Consider the following 22008-nt stretch of genomic DNA (forward strand, 5'->3'; position numbering starts at 1 on the left):
GATAAGGATAGAGTTCTGATATATGAAGTACCAAAAAACCTTTGGAAATTATATTACCAATAATGACAAAATATATCTAAAAAGATGAGTAGAAGGTTGGTTTCCCCTCCATAAATGAAATATAACTGGTTCTAAAAAGTCCAATTGAACAAATAATATGACATAATTTATGTTGAATTCTCATACTTATTAATAATACTACAACGATCAGATATAGCATTTGGACAAGTTAGAAACTCAAAAAATGGAACTGAGCTAAGCCATGATGCGAGCTATGATTTCAAAGATTTCCAAGAAACCAAGACTTCCAAGAAACCTCAGTTTCTTCTATTTCTTAATGATCAATGCTATCATTCAATGAACAAATTGTACTGAAAATTCCTGGATTCCTTGGATCCCTTAAACTGTCGTCTTATTTCTGCTTCCCTTAACAAAATTCTTCAAAACATTTTCTATTGTTTATGCCTCTCCTTATTAGCTACTCACCTCCTGTGATAGGTCTATTTGGTTCTCTCTTCTAATGAAATAGCTTTCATTAGGGTCACCACTAACCTGTAAATTGCTTTGTTTAAATGTCTTTTCTCTTTTAATTCTCCTCCTTCTTGAAGGCTTGTTATATTTGGTTCTGTAAAACACCACTTTTTCTTTTTTTAAAAGATGTTTTAATAAAATTTTCTGAAGTTCTTTTAAAATTCTTTACACCATAATTATTTTATCCCATCTAGATTGATTTTTTGATCCCCTCCCCCCAAAAGACAAAAACATGGATTATCTTAGCTAACATTGTAAGGTAATACTGTATTTTAAAATAGTTCCCTCACTCACTGATATGTGTAGATAATTATTTCATCATTTTTTTTCCTGCAGAATTTTCTTTGGGTTTTCATGTACTTAAGAGTGTGACTTCCTTATAGTCATTTTTCTTTCATTTGCCTCATTGTAGTTATTATCAATTAGTTAAGATTTACATGTTTCTTTCATGTCTTCAACTTGACATATATTATCCCCTGAGCCTTACAAAAGTCTTAAGTTAATTGCTATTATTATTCCTATTTTAAAGAAGGGGAAACGGAGACTGAAAAAAGATTAAATGATTTATCATAGATCACAGTTATTAAATGTATCTGAATCAAAATTTGAATGGAATGCTTTTGGATTTAAATATTGGTATTTTGATCACTATGTTACCTAACTTCATCTGAAATAATAATTATTTTTCTCTATACCATTATGCTGTTTGTGTAAATCTTATGTTTCTTTGAATTCCTATGCTTCTCTTAATGTCTTGAACTGAACTTACTTATTTTTTTGTTTTTGCCCCTCTTATGAGCTTCCATATTTCATGTAAAAAAATTGACAATCAATATTGACAATCAAATTGACAATCTATAGGATCCTCAAGTCTTTACTCTCTTTACTCTAACTCAATCACCCGCCAAATTTAGTTCTTTCTATTTCCACAAAATGCATATCTATCCCTTTCTCTCCAGTCAGAAAATACCAGTTTCATCACCTCTCACCTGGATTATTGAAGTAGGCACTTCTTTGGTCTCCCTGCCTCATGTCTTTCTCTTTTTCAATCCATTCATGAAACAACCACTAAAATGATTTTCTTAAAGCCCCAATTTGACAATGTCTCTTTCCTATTTAGTAAACTCTAATGGTTTCCCAAGGCCTCCCAGGAACACATGTAACCTTCTCATTTTGGAATCTAAAATCCTTCACAGTCTTTTCTCATTCATCCTCCCTCTCCAACTACCCAGGTCATGGCAGAGTCAGAGGAAAACAGGACTGTTTGTGTTACGTACTACTACTCTCTGTAGTGCAAGTGGAGGGCAAAGAATTGATGGAAAGGAAAGAGGACAGGAACATCTATAAATAAGACAGGTGGAAAATGATCTCCTTACTATCTTCCTGATGACTGGCCTCTGATAAAGAACACCTATGACTGACCATCTAGCACAATTTATACTGCTAGGGTTAGCTCCTGGTGGGGAATGTCAACCCACTTGCTTTCATGTCAGGTATTTACTTAGGGAAGAGTACATCTCCTGTATTGAAAATGGATAGGACAACTTCATGTCCACCTGTATGTCAATGCAGAAGCATATATAATTATATAGCACAACTCACACAGCATAGGAAAGGGGGGAAAAGAGTAGAATAAATAGGCAGCAGTTGTAAGCTATATTAACAGATGTATTATAATTTTATTTCTAATTATTTGTTTACTTTAGGAAAGCATCTTGCTCAGCATTGGAGTTGAGCACCACCTTTCCCCATCCATTGGGGAATCATTGATCTATAAGATAGAATACAAATTTTCTAGTTTGCAATTCAGGACTCACCATAGGCTCTTCTAACCTAGCTTTCTAACTTTATTTCATGCTCTCCTCTTTGCTCAATTTCCATTCTAGTCAAATTAGATGACTAGCAGTTACCAGGTTTGATCCAACACTTTCCTGCCTCAAATTATTTACCCAGTACATTCTTAGGTTTGGAAAGGGCTCCATCCACATCATAATCCATCAAAATTCTCCCCTCCTTCAAGTACTTGCTCAATTAAAACCTCTTTTATTGTCTTCCCTTATTCCTATTATTAAAGGTGGTTTATCTTTCCTGAAATTTCTTATGCTACTCTATTTTACCCTTCTGATAGATTTATCACATGCTAACTTATATTATAGACATCAGTATAGTTAAGTGATAAGTTCCTTGAGGATAGATTACATTTTTTTAATTCTCATTTGTTCCTTCCATCATATCATAGCTGAACTTTTAAAAATTCTCCAGTTCTCTTTGAAACTAACTTTTTTTTGCTACTTTTAATATATTTGTATTTATTGACTTCATGTTTAATCTGTATATAGATTCATATGTCTGTGTTGCCTCTCTCATGAGAATGTGAAGTTCTTGTATAAAGGGAGTTTCATTCATTACACTTTACTTGTTTCCCTCAAAATCAACATAGTTGCTGGCACACATAGGTTTTAAATAAATATTATTGGAGGCGGCTAGGTGGCATAGTGGATAAAGAACCAGCCCTGGAGTCGGGAGTACCTAGGTTCAAATCCGGTCTCAGACATTTAATAATTACCTAGCCGTGTGGCCTTGGGCAAGCCACTTAACCCTGCTTGCCTTGCAAAACCCTAAAATAAATGAATGAATGAATGAATGAATGAATGGATAAATAAATGAATGAATGAATGAATAGATAGATAAATAAATGAATGAATGAATTAATAAATAAATATTATTGATTGATTGATTGCCAGTCTGGGTTAAGCTCATACAAGAACAGATACTATAATAGTTTCTAGGTGGTTTAATCTGTTGAAGTCAAATTAATCATTTTTGTTTGTTATTCCAAAAACTTATTAACACTTACTAGCCAACAAGTTGGAAATTATTTTAAGCAAGAAAAATATCCATATTATATTGATATGTATAAATAGAAGTACAGAAGATAAGATTTATTTGATAATCTTCAGCAAGCTCTATTACTCAGCTTTTAAAAACAATAATATTCAGTTCAGGAATCTATGTATACACAAAATAAAGAGTTGAAACATAGCCAAAGAGAAATGATACAAATTATTTTTAAGTTAGAAAGTTGGATTTATAAGGAAAGAATATGTCCCTTTAGCCTTGGAATGAGAATGCTATGATAAAAAGTGCATGTTGTATGAAAGACTATAATATATGAAATGTTTCATTGAGTTACATTATGATCTTAAACAATCATAGAAGGTTAGGCAGAAGGAAATTTGCTAGTATCCCCAGGTCTTCTTAAATTCTCAGGAAAAGGTTATTAATTCCTTTTTGGAGTGAAGTGATGTGGGAAGCTGGATAATTCATTATTTCCTGGAATCCTATGACTTGCCTTTTGGGCTTTCTCCATTTCCTGACATTTGGGGAATAAATGACATCTTGAGTATGAATGGGGAACTTTGAGCTTCTTGAAAATTTTAGAAACATATATTAAATACAAGACAATTATCAAATTGAGATGAAAGGAAAAAAATCACTTTTTTTTAGACATAACAGTTGCAGTACTGCAGAAGGCATTTTCCCCCTAGGGTTTATTAATGTTAGAAAATAGCTATTTTCTTCTGTCTGGATTATTTAATGTCAGAATTTTTTGTGTTAGTGGATGAAATGGGTCCTATCATTCTCTGAATTCATAATCCATCACATTATATTCAAATACTGAATCATAATTCAATATTTGACTTTTGGGGAAAAGTCTTTTTGAGATTTAATAAATTAGCTAATGGGATACCCGGTTTAAAAAAAAGTCTACATTTTTCTGTTACATCCTACTGACAACAGAACAACAGAACCTTCATGTAACATCCACTATATAATTATTGGCCATAAAAATGTCTTGATTTGAGGTACCTAAGTGCTTCAATGGATAAATAACTGACTCTGGAATCAAAAGGACCTGAGTTCAAATATTGCCTCAGATACTAGACCTTTACTGTGTGACTCTGGGCAAGTCACTTAAACCTGATTACCTAAAATAAAACAAGCAAAACAAAAAAGCCTCTTGATTTGATCCTGAAATGAATAGGTAAAAAATTTCTAAAGTACTCAACCTGTCAGCAAGTATTTATTAAATACTATATACAAGATACTATACTAAAGACAGGATATAAAGTCAAAATTGAGATAATTCCTACCTTTGAGGAGTTTGTATTCTAATGGAGGAGACAACTTGAAAATGTGTGTGTGTGTGTGTGTGTGTGTGTGTGTGTGTGTATTCAATGAATATAACATAACATAAAGGAAGTTGAGGAAAGAGTCCATTAATATCTAGGGACTCAAAAATTTTAAAGATTGGACCCAATTTAGTATCAGGTTTTAAACACATTCTTTGTTTGGGGTTGGAGGGTAGAGCTATACAATCTTTTCTTTTTCATATTATATAAATTCTAAATAAAGCCTTCCATTTTTGCCTGTTTCATTTCCTCTGGCAGATTCATATTAAGTCTATTTTAATACAATTTTAGACATTTAGTTAAGAAGGAATTAGGCCAAGATTTCAGTAGACTATTCTTTTTTAACTCTTCTTCTTTCTTCAGGAAAGAACCAAGGATTTGTGTTTTGCATGTTTGATCTCTACACAGCAAAATGATCACTGAATACACAAAATGACATTGACCCTTTGATCAAAAGACTTTAGTCTATGCTAGTTCACTGCAGTTCCAACAAGAAGAGAACATAAAATATGAATGTGGGAAGGGACCTTTGAGATCTGAGGCCCAAGCAGGTAAATTGATTTGTCTCACGTCACACTAAAGTTGCCTACAGAATCTAGTACTAATGTCTCCTGATTTCAATCTAGTATTCTTTCTATAAGAGCATATTGCCTTTCTTTAAACACTGAGATAGATAAATTATCAGTATCGATTTAGTATGAATTTTACTTTTCCACATGGTTTAACAGAATAGTGAACATTGTACAACATATCTCCAGAACATAATATATATCTCTATTAAAATTCCATTTCAGATCATGATCTATGCTTTCTGAGGTACTTGTACCCTTCTGAATAAATGCCCTTAGATGGAAGAACAATGAGAATATTCATTAACTTGAGGTCTGTGTGTGCTTCTATTCTTAAATCCAATTATTTCTTTCAATTAAGGTCCTCTGTTTTCATCAGAATCATGGCATAGTCAGTGATCATTATTTAAAAGTAAGTGCATTTTCACAAGTATGTTTGAATTTTATTTGTATTGCATAGGAGTGAACAAAACAGTACATTCATACTGAAGTTTGGTATAAAGATAGTTTTAAAACTCTGAAATCTAGCATTTTTATTATTCTTTCCTGCTATGGACAGGAGCATAGATTCAGTCTTTATTATCTCAACAGGGACAGATTCTCTGTCTTTCTGTCTCTGTGTCTCTCAGTCTCATATGCATGAATATAACAACTGAACCTATAAGAACTTTTGAAATCATAACCCATAAAATATATAGAGAGAGATGTGATGCAGGACAGAATCTTGGTTATTGGAGTAGGGGTATGGTGCAGAAAACTCATACTAAAAATGATGGGAGATGGATAATGATTCAGCAAAGAAAATTGAGGATCATCACTGAGGTAGGAAAAGAACCATGAGAGAACAGTGTCCTGAAAACCAAGGGTTAGATGAAGACATATAGCAAGGGGTGGGGGGGGGGGGAGAGAGAGAGAGAGAGAGAGAGAGACAGAGAGAGACAGAGAGAGACAGAGAGAGACAGAGAGAGAATGAAAACAAAGACATTTGGTTCATCAGTTAAGGGTTCACTGGCAATTTGATGAAAGAAGTCTAAATACAAACAACTATGAAATTAGTGAAAGTTGAAGTAGAGGCAATGAGAGTAAGAAGCATTTTCAAGGAGCTTGACTTTGAAAGGGAGAGATAGAAGATAATGACTTGAAGGGATGTCAAGTTCATCATTATTGTTTCTCTCACTTCTTATATCCCATCTCTCTCTACATCTTGATCAAAAATGAGATGTTACTTTTTCTCTTTTCTTTTGAATGGAACAGAAAGCTTAACATTATTATTTTGAAATCAAGATGAAGGGATGAGTGATAGATACTGGTGGTATGATGGGTCTCTGTGCAAAATGCAAATAAATATTCATATGAATGAATAAACAAATAAAGTTTGAAAACCATTGTGTTAAAGGATCAATGACTACGCATCTTTGAAGAAAGAAGGTCAAAGGTTTTTAAATAGATTACAGCAATGAATTGATTACAGCAATGAATTGATTTCTATATAATTTACAAGAGGAAATGGAATTAAAGTGCATCTTGGTAAATTTAGGAAACATAAAGGAAAAAAATTTCTAAAATCATAAATGGTCTGAGGAAAACATGTAATCTATTCCTTCAGATATGTTTTTAAAAATCCATAAAATCTAAAATCTTGTCTCTTATTCAAATTTTGGTAGAAAGATAGACTTTCAGTAAGAAAAACCTGTAGATACATGTAAGATGATTATTATTACTTGCTTGAATCACTTGGTGCTTAGTAAACATTTACAATGTGTTAACTGGGGTTACAAAGAAAGGCAAAAAAACAGTTTCTGCCCTTAAGGAACTCTCAGTCTATTGAGGGAGACAATGTATAAACTACTATCTACAAAGTATAAAGTATAAATAATATAATTTGAGGGTAGATTCAAATTATTAGACAAATTAGACTGCCTTTATTATTCTTTCCTGCTATGGACAGGAGCATAGATTCAGTCTTTACTGTCTTTTACTATTAGAGAAGGCAGTCAGGGAAATTGGGAATGATTTCTTACAGAAGAACTTTGAGACTGAAGGATTTCGGGGAAGTTAGGAGGCAATGCTGAGAAGAGAGAATGTTCTAGCCAGTGGGAATAACTCAGGGAAATAGGCAGAGGGAAGATATGCAGTATCCAACATATGAGAAACAGCATAGAGGACATTCGATTTCAGTATATGTGGAAGGGTATAAACGGAATAGGAAGGGAGTAAGACTACTTATAAAGTAATTAATATTTGGATTAAGTAGTTTGGATACCAGAAAATTTTATATTTAACCTTGTAGAGAATAGTATCTTACTAGAGCTTATTGAATTGAACATTAATAGAGTCATATCTACATTTTTGGAAAATCAATTTGTCACTTGAATTGAGAATGATTTTGAATGGGTAGAGACTTGTGAGAGAATGATTCCCCTAGCAAACTATTACAGTAGTTCAGCCTTGATACAAAGAGGTCCTGCACCAGGGTGGTGGCATTGTCAGAGGAGAGTATACATAAGAGATATACTTGAGGCTGAAGCAAGATGAATAAAGGCACAGAAAGAAGAGAATCTGATACAGAGAGAGAGAGAGAGAGAGAGAGAGAGAGAGAGAGAGAGAGAGAGAGAGAGAGAGAGAGAGAGAGAGAGAGAGAGAGAGAGAATACTAAAAGAAAGTAAAGATAGAAGGAAAGGATGAACCCAGATGATAGTGGACCTTGAAAACCAGATTTAGGACTTAATACTTTATTTATGAGGCAATGGTTACCAAGGAATTCTCCTGAGGAGAGGAGTCACATGACAGTGGTAAATAAAGAATATGACTTGGATAACAGTATGAAGAATGATTTTAGAAAGTCAAGAAAACCAGTTAGGAGACTATTAGAATAGTCTGTGAAGAAATGAGAAATTGAGCAAATTATATACCTACATATTATATATACATACATATATATACATGTATATGCTAAGTAAGCATATACATGTATGTGCAACTAGGTGATGAAGTGAATAGAGGGTTAGCCTAGAGTCAGAAAGACTTCTTCAAGAGTTCAAATATGAGACTAGCACTAGCACAAATATGATACTAGTGTGACCTGGGAAAGTCGCTTAAGCTTATTTGCCTCAGTTTCCTCATCTGGAAAAGTTGAAGAAAGAAATGGCAAACCACTTCAGCACCTTTTCCAAGAAAACCCCAAATGGAATCATAGAGTCAAACACAACTGAAAATAACTGAAGAGAAATTTGAGTAAAAAAGAATTGGATATCATAATCAAAGAAAATTCCAAGTCATAATTTTATAAGTCAGGAAGAATATGAGGATACTGGAACCATTCACAAAAATAGAGAAGTTGGGAAGGGGTCTACATCTATACTAAAGATAAGTTCAGTTTTAAATGTATTGAATCTTAGTTTCTCCTGGGTCATCCAACAGGTGATTGGAAATTCAGTTCTGAATCACTAGGGAAAGATTCTGGATATAGATAATGATTTGGTGTCATTTGCATATAAGGTAATAATCAAATATATGAGGGCAGATGAGAAATTTGTCTTGGAAGAAAAAAAACTATATACCATTAGCAATTTTAGTATAAAAACAGTATAAAGCATATTATTCAGAAAATTATCTTGAAATGATGAGAGCAAATAGCAACAACTAGAAGGTTTGACTACTTCATTGTTGCCCATGAAATATAAGTAGATATAGAAGAATAAGATGAGATCTCATGAATATGTATATTACAAGATGTATGTGTTGCAATCTGCACAGGTAGAAGAAATTCCAATATTATTGACATCACAAATCCATTGACCATACTAAAAAATTGAGATGAATGAATAAATGAATGAATGAATATATAACTATGTTAAAACTTATGTGAAGCTTTAAGTTTCAGGAATTATGATGAAAGTGATTAATCAAAAAGTAAATTCTCATGAAAGAATTTCTCTAAATTTTATCTAGAATGAATAGATAGGAAAGGACAATCAGATGGCCCAATTAAAATGTAATAGTGGTTACTTTATTGATGGCTAGAAATATTTAGGTGGGCCTTTTTTTTGATACTTGTACCCTTTTAATAGTCAACTTATGATGATGAAAATGAAATGATGTGGTAATAGGTAACAGGATGTAGGGGAAATGAGTTAATTAAAATTCAGTGATTCTAAGTGTATTTTAGTTAATAAGTACTTATTAGGAAGCTTCTATTTAAAAATATAAAATATTTATTTTTAAAAAGTGAAATAAAGTTTCTATCCAAAAATCTGAATCCAATTGGAGATGCAAAATATACATACATGTGTGCATGCATGCATACACAAACACATTCACACTCACACACACATTCTTCTCTGATTTCTAGTCCAGCAAATTTTTCACTATTATACACTGCCTCTTTCTAGAGAATTGATATTTAAAGGTTTAGGTTTAATTGTTTTCTATTACATATCAAAATGATGTTGTTCAAATCAATTAACTAATTTATATCTCATTTTCCTTATCTATTAAATGAGAGGTGGCATAGTCCATGGACTGATGCAAAGATCTTCCTACTCTTAGATGGTTCTCAGAGGTACAGAAAAGTAAAATGCCACTTCAAAACAATTTTGGAAAAACCCTTTCAAATTTTTAACTATTTTTGTTAAGTATTTTGTCTTACATATGCCTTGAATGAAAAAAAAATGATTGACTTAAAAAGATTGACTTTTTCCAATCTTCATTATATTATCTTGCATAAGTGTATTCTTTCTAGTAGTGATGGCTTGCAACTGTTTCTTTTTGTGTGTCTCCTTCTGGCATTTGTTTTTAAGAAATATTTTTATTTAATTTTTCTAAATATTTCTAATTTTCTAAATATTAAAATAATTTTTTAATTTTAAGTTCAAAATTCTCCTCCTCTTCCACATCTGCCCACACCACTTGAAAAGGTAAGAAATATGATATTAATTATACATGTGAAGTTATGCAAAATTTATTTTCATATTAGCTAAATGACAAAAGAAAGCATACACACACACACACACACACACACACACACTCCAAGAAAAAGAAAGAGAAAATATATCTTAATCTGCACTTATTTCATCAATTATCTCTCTGGAGGTGGATAGCATTTTGCATCCAAGATCCTTTGGAATTCCTTAGATTATTGTCTTGATGAGATTAGCTAAATCTTTCCCAGTTGAGCATCATTACAGTCTTGCTGTTACTATGTTCAGGGTTTTCCTGGTTCTGCTCACTTCATTTGTCATCACTTCATATAAGACTTCTCAAGTTTTTCTGAAACTATTCTGCTTGTCTTAGTACTCCATCACAATATACCTAACTGGTTCAGCCATTCCCTAATTGATAACCATCCCTTCAATTTCTAATTCTTTGTCACCAACAAAAAAGTTTTTCTTTAACTTACTTCTCATCTTTCTTCCAACTTCAAGAAGTCCACATTATAGTTTAGAAAAATCAATAAAAACACCTCAATTGCTATGTCCTCCTGAAAGTTTTTGCTTGTTTTCTGAGGGTTAATTAGAAAATTTTTTAAACAATTGTTTCAAAGTTCTTAGAATTGTTTTAAATTTTTAACCTTTTAACCTTTCATTTGCACTTTATTGATTGTCATTGTTTTGTTGTAGGCTTGAATGATCCTCAAAATATTAGATATCTTCATACCAACAATGATGGAAATTTCTCTAATGACCATTCATGTGCATTCTTTAAGAACTATAATCTTTGCACATTTCTTTGGAATAGATACTGTGGTAAAAATTCAACAACCACATTAAATAGAACTAAAATACAACAAAAAAAGAGCAATGACAGACACATACATGACTTGGAAACCAGAACTCTGCTGATGGAGAAGTAATTAAATATGAGCAAATTAGCTTTGTTTTCTTTTGACCAAGGTTAGACATTCTCTATCAGCCTAGTGTAAACAGACACACTCATGATCTATGTCACATAATGAAACTATATAATAAATTATTGTTTATTCTGGATAACTTGTACAAGACTGTACCTACAAATCTTAAAGGAGTGGATAGAGAATGGACTTGGGCATTTATCTGGGTAGGTATCTTCTGAATGGATAAACTCCTTCTACCATTGCATGCCTAATAATCTTGCAACTTGTAGTCCTAAAAAGTTGGTTGAAGCTTAAAAGTTTAATGGCCTTGCCCAGAGTTACTCAGTCTCTGTGAAAAGAGACTGGACCTTTCTATCTCTGAGGATGCTTCTCTATCTAATATGCCATGCAAGATATAATGATATTGCACATTTGGAGTAAGAAGACCCACTTTGAATCCTCAGTCTTATTTACTGTCTAATGGTTCTATTGGTAGCTAGGTGTCTCAATGAATACATACAGGATCTGGAGTCAGGAGGGTTCATATTCCTAAATTCAAATTTGACCTCAGAAATGAGTTAGTTTTGTGACCCTGGATAAATCATGTCACCATGCTTGCCTTATTTTTCTCCTCTATAAAATGAGCTAGAGAAGGAAATGACAAATGCCTTCAACATCCTTGACAAAAAAGCAAAAATCCCAAATGAATTATGAAGAGTTGGACTCTACTGAAAAATGACTGAATGATAAAATAGGTTACAAAGAAGTTTAACCCATTCACACATTCACAGTAAGTTCAGACAGGTATTCCAATTATAGCTCTCTTTTGCATAGTCTATTTGAAATATAGTTATTTCTTTGTGTGGAGAAAATTGTTTTAGATTATTACTATTACATAATTATGATTGTTATGCTCAAATTATCATTTATAATATATATGTATACCACTGAAGATATATTTCAATGTCTTGGTCTTGATATTCTAAAATCAAAGCTAACAAAAGTCACTTACTTTAATGACCAAAAGTTTCATTATTACAAAAAATACAGGACACAAGTCACTGGTTGTGATCATTATAAATATTTATGACTGATACCATGACTGACCTAAAACCATCATATCAGGATGAAGTATCAGAAAAGTATTTCAATGAGGGAAGAAACTTCGTAAAATGAATGATTTACTCTTAGAGGTGTAATAAAGGTGAGAGCATTTTGAAGTCATGAAATATTTCTTGTGATTTTAACACAAGCTACATGTTTGTTTTGTTTTTGGAAACTTTATTAATCTGCTATAAACTATATAACCATATTATATTTTAAATGAATAGCTTGTCCTATTCTTTGCCAAATTAGGGACAGGGAGGACATAGTTTTCTGCTCTAGGGAGCAATAACTTGTAGAAAACTCATTCTCTGAGCATTGGTCAAAGTATTCTGTCTTTTCTTTTCCCTTAGATATTACTTAGAGAGATCTAAAGTTTCAGTGACTTAGCTTCACTGTTATAATTCTTAACTGCTCATGTTTAGAAAATTCAGAATCTGATTTTTAAGTCAGTTATTCGGTACAATAGATTAAGTGATTGGGTTTGGAGTCAGACAGTCATGAAGTCAAATCGGACTTTAGACACATACTAGTTATTTACTTTAAGCAAGACCCTTAGCCCCTTGTTTACCTCAGTTTCCTAAATGACAAACTGAAGATAATAATAGAATTTACTTCCCAATCTTGTGAGGATGAAATAAATATCTATAATGCAATTAGAATAACACCTGACATATGATAGACCTTTAAGAAATACTTATTTCAGGGCAATTAGTTGGTACAGTATTTAAAGCACCAGTTCTGGAGTCAGGAGGTCCTGAATTCAAATGTGGTTTCAAGCACTTAATTACTGCCTAACTGTGTGACCTTGAACAAGTAACTTAACTTCCCAATGCCTTGCAAAAACAAAAAAATATAAAGAAATACTTGTTTTTGATATATTTATCCTTATGACTTTGCTGTACTGCACAAAATTTGCTTTTCTACAAGATCTATGCATGGAAGGGATATTTAATCTAGAGTTAAGATTTTTAAAATTATTTTGATAACTGTTTCAATAAAATTTGCTTCCTTTGTAATCATTTCAGTGTATTCATTCAAAGAACATTACTTTGAAAAAAGGTCCATTGGCTTAACTTGATTGCCAAAGACATCCATGACACACAATGAAGCCTAAGAACTTGTAGAACTTCAGCTTTAAACATGTTCTCATGTGACACCATCCTTAATTGTGGAGACATTAAACAAAAATACAAAACAGAAACAGGTTAGAACAGGACATTTCTTGATGAGTGAGAATTCAAAGAAATGTGCTTCCAGTGGGAAAGAGGCCATTTCTTTCATTTTTCTTTATACTTTCATCTTCCATCAGATATTTTCTTAGCTACTTACTACCAATATTATTAAAAGAAATATTTTCTTTATAGAAAATAATTCTGTGTATTAGTGCAACTTCCTTCAGCCTAGTTTTCTTGAATTCACAGTTATACTTTTCAAAGGTGTTAAAGCACTGAAACAGAACTGAAACCTCTAATGTGGTCTACTTGTTTTATGACCCAATTTCTCAGTTTGAAACCCAGGGAATGTTACAAATGAACTGAAAGAACTTTGCTATCTTGTCCATCTCCCTCCATTCACAGAAGATGAAATTGGTGCTGTATTATAGTTCTCGTTAAACTATGTGATTTTTGGGGTGGCTAGGTGGCAGCAGTGGATAAAGCACTGACCCTGGAGTCAGGAGTACCTGAGTTCAAATCCCGCCTCAGACACTTAATAATTACCTAGCTGTGTGGCCTTAGGCAAGCCACTTAAGCCCCACTGCCTTGCAAAAAAAAAAAAATCCTAAAAAAAAAACAACTCTGTGATTTTCCAGGTAGGAAGACACATTGACCATTGTATGGCCCTACTCATCCTGAAACATCATTTAGGCTGGAATAAGGAGTTAAAAAAAGCTTCTGCCTTTCAGTGAGGCAAATGATGTCTAGATGGGGAAAATAAGCTTATATAAATGATTGAGGGTCACTTATGTTATAGGATAACTTCAATTTAATACCTGGGAAAACCTCGATCCATATTTAAATTGACATGAATTCAATACAAGGATTCAAATAAGAAAAAAGAGACAGTTTTTCCTTCAAAGAACTTGCAGTCTAATGGGGACAGACAATATATAAAAGGAAGGTGAAAAGAGTCTTGGGGGGGGCAGAACTGATGTTACATGGAATCATGATGTTAGTCAAATCCAAAGAGTAGTCAATGAAAAATGGAGTTTCCAGGAATGTTGTGGGCCTCTATGAAGAACAGCTTTGGGAAGAGTTTGGTGCTGTATTCTCCAACCCTTCAGAGGGGAAGAGGCAGTATAGATTATCAAAACCTGAGTCTCCTGGTGTGAGGATAAATTAAACTTAAATCTCCTCTCAACTGACAATGAACATAGTCTGCACATAATTAGAATCCCATCTCAATGGACAGATGAAAGAATTCTAAGGTATAAGAAAGACCAAGAATAGAAGCAACAGCTATTTTCCCATTATAAGGTCCTTTCCTATGCCTCCCTGTGATTTGTACCCATAAAAACAAATTACAATCTGTCTAAACTAGGAGTGAGAGCAACCACAATGGATCACAGTCAGGATTCAAAAATTCATTAAGAAATAAATAAAATTCATTTTAAAAAATAATGGGCTATAAAAATGAAGTCTTTGCTTGGTTTACAAAAATAAGCTTTCTAAGTACAAGATAACACAAGTGTTGTACATAAATTCTTCTCAAAAACACCTTGATGTTTTAGTGAACTGAAATTTCTATATCAGTCAATACTATTTCAGCACAGCCATTAAATCTAATATGATTTTGGCCTACATTTAAGGAGATAGAAAGTCCAGGAGGAAGGAAGCAATGATCCTATTGGAAATCTTCTATCATACCACATCTGGGGATTATTAATCTGTAGACAAAAAAGAGCTCAGTATGGAATATGATATCTATTTTCAGGTATTTGAATATCAATCATATACATAAGACACTCTACTTCTTTTGCTTGGCCCCATAGTGTAAAACTGAAAGGAATGAGCTATAAAGGGTTCGAATTTGGCTACAATATAGTACCAAGGAAAAGATAATAGATTTGTAGTTAGAAGATCTATATTTGCATACCACCTGTGCTACAGATTATCTGTGTGATCTTGAGTAAGTCATTTAAACTTTCTATGCCTCTGTTTCCTCATTTATAAAATGATCATGTTGAATTAGGTCGTCTCTAAGATAGCTTCTAGTTCTATGTCTGCTACTCAGCATAAATTACCTGCTCCAAGAAAAAACACAAGAATATAAAAAAGAGGGGGGTCTACCTTGGGAAGTAGTGGGCTCCCCCAAAATTGAGGTTTTTAAGAATGGTAATTACTTGACAAGTGTGTTAAAGAAAGTATCCTTTTTCAGAGAAGGTTTAGATCATATGTCCTATTTTCTTCTAAATCTTAAATTCTATGATTTTATGTGATTATCATATGCTTTAACAGAGAATCTTCCTGGGTTCCTAGGGTTGAATAAATTATAGACCCTATAGTCAACCATCTTTCAGACAATTCACCTCTCTTAACTTTTCTATACTTTTTCTTGAACTGAAGAAAGACAATCTATCACCTGCTGGGGTAGATAGGTAGTACAGAGGATACAGCACCAGGTCTAGAGTCAAAATCACTCTTCTGAGTTCAAATGTGGCCTCAGTTACTTACTTGTTGGTGACCCTGGGCAAGTCATTTAATCCAATTTGTCTCAGATTCTGCATTTGTAAAATGAGTTGGAGAAGAAAATAGCAAGCCACTCCAGTATCTTTCCAAGAAAACCTCAAATGTGATCATGAAGAGTCAGACACGAGTGAAAAATAACTGAATAACAATATCCATAGCACCAGACTCAAACTTGAGGTCTTTCTAGTTTGATAGGACCCAATAGACTGCATCTGCCTTTAAGAATCCAGATTTACCTTGATGTCACATGAGCAGATGGAGTAGGAATTTGACCAAGAAAGCCTTAATCACAAGTCCAAATCATTATGTTCTTGAGTGGGCAGAGGAAATGTATTTAGAACAAGTGGTCCCTTTTCCTCTCAGACAGAATGCTATTTGGAATTCAAGAATCCTCATGTAGCCACCTTGAAAAACAATCTAACTAGAAATCCTAATCAAGAAAAAAAAAGACAGTCTTTCCTGTTATGAATTTCTATTAATAATTTTATTTTGAAGTTCAACAACATATGAGATGTTTCTTCCTAGTTGACTGTGCTAATACATTCTATATCAAAAGACTTCCAGAGATTTATTTGCTTATGTTTTTATTATTACCTGCCACTGACATTAAGATGCAGAGAAGGGCTTGACTGGGACTGGTAGAAGAACTTTCCTCATCTGAAAATTAACTATATCCATGAAACCACAGGTGCAATTCCTTTTATTCCTGTTCATTTTGACTATAAATATCCATTTAGTAATCTTTGTATTCCAGTCGAAGGAAACTAGAAATACTTTTTGTTTGTTCTTTTGGAAAGAAAAACTGCCTAGAAATAACTGTGATGTTTATTTCAGAGACACATTAAAAACAATTCAAGTGATGCCACTCACAAAATAATGATGATAATGATGATATTAATGCCTTGAATTAGTTTGATACTACCAGTTATAATAATCATAATATTAATCAATCAGTAAAGATTTATTAAGCACATACTATAATTCATGCTCTATAGTAAGCACCAAAGAGTCAATGACAGACAAAAGATGGTCCTTACTCTATAAGATCTCATAATTTAATGGGGAAGACAATATAATGTGCAAATAAAATAATGTAATAATAACCTGCACCTATAGGGCAGCTAAGTGGCAAAGTGGATTGAATGCTAAACCTGAAGTCAGAAAGACTCATCTTACTGAGTTCAAATATGGCTTCAGACCCTTATTAGCTTTGTGACCCTGGGAAAGTCTGAAAGTTTCCTCTTTTGTAGATTAAGCTTGAGAAGGAAATGGCAACAAATTCCAGTATCTTGTCAAAAAAAAACCCAAAATCCAAATGGGGTCACAAAGAGCCAAACACCCTTTCAGCAGTTCAGAGAGGCTAGGACTACCATATTAGACTGGCTATAGATAATGTTATACCAATCAAGAGGAAGAAAAACAAAACAAACAACAAAAAAAGAAAAACCACCCTTCAGAATCTGATGAACACTTTATAAAAATTATCTCTTACAGGGGAGGCTAGGTGGCTCAGTGGATAGAACACCGGCCTTGGAGTCAGGAGTAGCTGAGTTCAAATCCAGCCTCAGACACTTAATAATTACCTAGCTGTGTGGCCTTGGGCAAACCGCTTAACCCCATTGCCTTGCAAAAATAAAGTATCTCTTAGGTACTTCTTTCCCTTAGTCCTAATTCCTCATACCAAGAATCACTAATATGTAAACATGTTAATCAAAAATATGGATGTACAATGCTAACCTGACTGTTTGCCACCTGAGAGGAAGGAGGTGGGAAGGGAAGGTGGAAGGAAATTTTGTAATTTAAAAAAATACACGTGCATATGGATTAAAAAAAAGAAACAAAGAAAACTCATCTTCTTAAAAAAATAAGTTAGGTGAACTTCCAGTTGTTCAACCAAAAACAAAGTCAGATACAACTGAAATTGATCAAAGCACTTATAAGGCACAATATAATAATATCTAGAACTTATAAATAACATTTAAGGTTTGTCAAGTAACATATTTATGTCTATATATATCTGTCTATCTATCTCTCTATGTATACCTATCTATAATCTTATATCTTATTTGGGAGTTGCAAGAACTATGCCATTTACATGTACACTCTGAAAAGTTACAAATCCCAACTCTATCCTTTTAGGATTACCAACAATGGAAACCCAAAGAACACAAAGAGGGAAATTGAGGGAAATAGTAACCTGAGTCCATTGAATTCATTTTTCTCTCAGGAATTCTTCTGTTTTTATTGAGCTAAAAACTAAACTCTAGTAAAGTAGTTTTCAGTCTCATTCACCTCTCTGTTCTTGTCATTATAGTCAACTATTCACAACTGAATCTATTCTTCCCCCAATAATGTGGGTGTAACTATAATTACTCTTAAAGGAGGCTGCCTGTGGCAACAAGGTGGGGGATATCAACTCCTGAATTATTTCCAAAAGACCTATTCATTTTGTTTTCAATTATTTATATTCAACACAAGGCATGAGTTTAGCTGTTTTCAGAAGGTACTTATAAAGACTTATAAAAACATGCTTATTCCTGGATGTTAGTTGCTGAGAATACCCAGGCATGAATTAAAAAGACAAATGTATGGTTCTTATGAGAATAACTTGGCAGAATGGTAATGGAAGGGGGGAGGCAGAGAAGCCATCAGATGAACTACTTGTTCATTTCTCTTCAATTTATTAATGGACCAGGAGAAGAAAGACTAAGAAAAGGAGGAAAAGGAGATAAGAGAAAGAAGAACAGAAGGAGCAGGATCAAGGAGATAGAAGAGCAGAAACAGTAAGAGGAAGAACAAGAGATAGAAATGGAAATGGAAATGTATGATTGGTTCCTACCCTCAATTGCAGAATTATAACACCTTTATATTTTATTGGATTTGTTTTCCTCAAGGTTCACCTAGAATAGAATTCTAAATAGGGGAAAATCTTAAAGAAGAGATCTAGATCCACATTTACCATCTCAGAACTATCTAAAAGGAGAACAAGAATAAGAACACAATATGTTAAGTGGAAAGAACAATGACTATGAAGTTGTGAGTGGGTTGGGGTGTATTGATTCAGATCTTAAATATGATATTTATTACCTATGTCATTTAACCTGGGCCTCATTTTGCACATTTCTCTCTCTCTCTCTCTCTCTCTCTCTCTCTCTCTCTCTCTCTCTCTATATATATATATATATATATATATATATATATATATATATATATATAATATGTATGCATATGTAAATGAGGGGTTAGACTAAATGATCCCTATGATCTCTTCTGGTTCTCCCATTAATTTATTCAATTATTAAGTTAAAGCTGGTCTTATATAATGGATCAATCCCCTGGCTCCTATATTCAAAAATAAAATTATTTTCAAAGTTGGCTCACATTCAGGATATTTAAAGAATTCAGAATGAATAGACTAAGTCACTGAAAATAAATTTGTCATAATGAAATCTATTTATTATACTGATGAATTTGAAGCCTATATCCAATTTCTATGTCAAAAAAAATGCCTTAGTGCTGCTTATCTTTTAAACTAGGTTTCATATAAAGTAATATACTGACATATGGATTGAAATACCACAAAACTTTAAGCAATGTGGGAAAATATGTAAGAGGCATAGCAGAAATTTATTAGTGCCATCTTTTCATTTTCATTTTATTTTAAACTCCAATATTCTATCCCTCCCATCTCCCCATCCTATTGAAAAAGCAAGAAAACCAAAACATATTACAAATATCTATAGATGAACAAAATAAATTCTTATCTTAACCATGTCAAAAAATGACATTATAGACATAAAAAAGATCTAGGAATCTAAAATAAACACACACACACACACACACACACACACACACACACAAAGACAAAATCTCTATGGAAGCTCAATTTGAATTTATTTTTTGAATTGGTTAATTTTAGTCCTTCATTATAAAAGATGACCAAAACAAATCAGCTATGCTAGGGACAAGTTACAGTGTGTCCAACTGGCTGATCTACCATAGGGTGTGGATTTTTACCAGAGGATGTACACAAATAGTCCATGTGAACATCTGGTGTGGGGATACTAAACTTAGGTATTTTGTATGTCTTTTGAGTTGCCTCAATTCTGCCTTGTTCATAGAGTGCTGCACCCTCTCTGATGAGGGCATGATAAGCTGGGTAGTCCTGTGCCAATGTCTCCCATACTGTACAATCAATTCCAAAGTTTTTCATCAAGATCTTCAGAGTGTCCCGGTGTCAGTTCTTCTGATCCTGCTGTGAGCGCTTGCCCTGTGAGAGTTCTTCATAAAATAGACTTTTCAGCAAGCATATATTTGGCATTTGAACAAAGCCCATTGTAGTTGTGCTCTCTGTAGGATGTTTGCTTGACAATTTAGCTCAAGAAAGGATCATGGTGTCTGTTATCTTCTCCTGCTAGGTGATCTTCAGAATCTTCCTAAGACAATTTAAATGGAAGTGATTCAGTTTCATGACATGGTATTGGTAGATTAACCAGATTTCACAGGAATGGAGCAATGAGGTTAGCACAATGACTGTAGACCTTCAGTTTAGTAGTCAGTCTAATACCACTTCTCTCCCTCATTTTCTTTTGGAGACTTCCAAACACTGAGCTAGTTCTGGTAATGTGTGTATATTTTTGAATTAAAAAAAATGAGATGAAAAACTATGTACTTATGCTTTGTTTTAGTTTATTCAGACCCATCTCTATCTTGAAACTTTACCTTAAACTCTCAGTCCACATTGATTTCTCCCTTATTGAAGTCTTCAAAAACTTATCATTTATCTTATATAATTTTTGCCTTATAATATTCTCTTTTTTGTCCAATTACCTATACACAAAATTTATCATTATAAAGTGCCAGTATTGGGTAGAGTTAATTGGTGTCTACATAGATATATGTATATACACACATGGGCTTTTAAATAACTATGAAACAATAGGGTATATATATATATATATATATATATAATGTATATACCCATGAGTATATAAGTATGTTTATTAATATACATATATGCATTAATAAATATAAATACATATGTATTTATACAGACTACTATGGCTATTATAGTCCTTGTCTACCTCATCAATATCATCTCATTCTTTTTGGTGTCTTCATCTAAGATGCTCATAAGTGAGCTTTTACCTTACATTGTCACAAAGCAGCTCATGTTTCTTCCCCATTAACCTCGACATCGCATCAGTCTTTCCAGTATTATTTCCCTCTTTATAATATAAACTATTGTCTATCTTACTTGCACATTTTTATTCCTGGTATTTACTATAGTGCCTGGAAAACAAGTTCTGAATTCTTTATCATTCATATCCATCTCTGTCTGTTTATCTCTGTATCTCATATCTATCTACTATTCTATCTGACTATCTATCTATCAATAATTTATCTATCTATTCCTCCTTAATATTATTTTCCTTAGCTAAATTGTATGCTTACTTTGTGTGCAAAGGATATCTCTTCTGCTGGTGGTGGTAGTTTTATTTTAATTTATATTGTACTCTTGGTAGCTAGTTGGCAGAGTGGATGGAATACCAGGCCTGGAATCAAAAAGATTATTCTTCCTGGGTTCAAATTTAGCCTCAAAAACTTAATAGCTATATGAACCTAAGCAATTCATTTAACCCATTTTGCCTCAGTTTCTTCAACTGTAAAATGAGCTAGAGAAGGAAAAGCAAATCACTCCTACTTTGTTAAGAGAATCTCAAATGAGTTGAACATAACTCAAAACCAGAAAGCAACAATTTTGATTTCTACTGCACTTGTGTTCAGCATATTTGTGTGTGTGTGTGTATATACATATATATATATGTATATGTATATATACATATATATTAACATATATATATATTCATATTTCAACTGAGATGGGACCTACATTTTCACTGATCAAAAAAATTGCCTCTACCATTGCATATCTGCACCTTCTTTGCCACATAGTTTTAAAGAGTTGTCTAAAATATTGAATGGCAATGAAACCAGCTCTCTAACCTATGGTATCAATAGTATGTTATTTCTCTAACAGCTTAAATTAATATTTGCACATACTATAATAAAATATGTGTGTATATACATAC

This window comes from Macrotis lagotis, chromosome 5 (genome assembly GCF_037893015.1).
Source record: "Macrotis lagotis isolate mMagLag1 chromosome 5, bilby.v1.9.chrom.fasta, whole genome shotgun sequence".
NCBI classification, from domain to species: domain Eukaryota; kingdom Metazoa; phylum Chordata; class Mammalia; order Peramelemorphia; family Peramelidae; genus Macrotis; species Macrotis lagotis.